Below are 1,518 nucleotides of genomic sequence, written 5' to 3' on the forward strand. Positions count from 1 at the left end.
ATTAACATAATTATTAATTTATTGTAAAAACATGACAGATAATCTGTGAAACAGATCCAGTTCAGCTTGTTGTTTATCTTTTAGTTTCTATGTTTGCTGTGAGCTGTTGTCCTGTTTGGTCTGTTTCTGCTCCTCCATGTTGTCACAGACACTAACTGTGGACAGGATGGGCGGGGCTCAGTCTAGTGATCTGTATATTTAAGTCTACGGAGAACTTAGTATTTTCTGAAGTGGTACTCAAAAAGAGTCAGAACCACTAGAATAATCTATGTTTTGTTAATGAACAATTTCTGTAAGAATGCAAACAAAAAAGATTTCTGTTAAACTCAGTCATTTCTTCATATCAGATACAAAATTTAACAGAGAAAAGTAAAACACCACATTTTTTTTTCACATTTCATATCCAGCCAAATATCATAGAGACATAATAAATGAGCACATACAGGTCCTTCTCAAAAAATTTGCAAACTGTGATAAAGTTCATTATTTTCTGTAATGTACTGATAAACATTAAACTTCCATATATTTTAGATTCATTGCACACCAACTGAAGAAGTTCAAGCCTTTTATTGTTTTAATATGGATGATTTTGGCAAAAAAGTAAAGAAAAAACAAAAATCCCTATCTCAAAAAATTAGTAACTCATGAAAAGGTTCTCTAAATTACTTATTAACCTAATCATCTGAATCAACAAATTAACTCTAAACACCTGRAAAAGATTCCTGAGGCTTTTAAAAACTCCCAGRCTGGTTCATTACTCAAAACCACAATCATGGGTKAGACTGCTGACCTGACTGCTGTCCAGAAGGCCATCATTGACACCCTCAACAAGAGGGTAAGACACAGAAAGACATTTCTGAACCAATAGGCTGTTCCCAGAGTGCTGTATCAAGGCACCTCAGTGGGAAGTCTGTGGGAAGGAAAAAGTGTGGCAGAAAACGCTGCACAATGAGAATAGGTGACCGGACCCTGAGGAAGATTGTGGAGAAGGGCCGATTACAGACCTTGGGGGACCTGCGGAAGCAGTGGACTGAGTCTGGAGTACAAACTTCCAGAGCCACCGTGCACAGGCATGTGTAGGAAATGGGCTACAGGTGCCTCATTCCCCAGGTCAAGACACTTAAACCAGAAACAGCAGCAGAAGCGCCTGACCTGGGCTACAGAGAAGCAGCACTGGACTGTTGCTCACTGGTCCAAAGTACTTTTTTCGGATGAAAGCAAATTTTGCATTTCATTRAGAAATCAAGGATCCAGAGTCTGGAGGAAGACTGGGGAGAAGGAAATGKRYAAATGCCTGAAGTCCAGTGTCAAGTACCCAGAGTCAGTGATGGTCTGGGGTGCCATGTCAGCTGCTGGTGTTGGTCCACTGTGTTTTATCAAGGCCAGGGTCAATGCAGCTATCAGGAGATTTTGGAGCACTTCATTCCTCCATCTGCTGAAAAGTTTCATGGAGATAAAGATTTCATTTTTCAGCATGACCTGGCACCTGCTCACAGTGCCAAAACCATGGTATTACTG

Source organism: Austrofundulus limnaeus, unplaced genomic scaffold (assembly GCF_001266775.1).
Source record: "Austrofundulus limnaeus strain Quisiro unplaced genomic scaffold, Austrofundulus_limnaeus-1.0 Scaffold217, whole genome shotgun sequence".
In the NCBI taxonomy this organism is placed as follows: domain Eukaryota; kingdom Metazoa; phylum Chordata; class Actinopteri; order Cyprinodontiformes; family Rivulidae; genus Austrofundulus; species Austrofundulus limnaeus.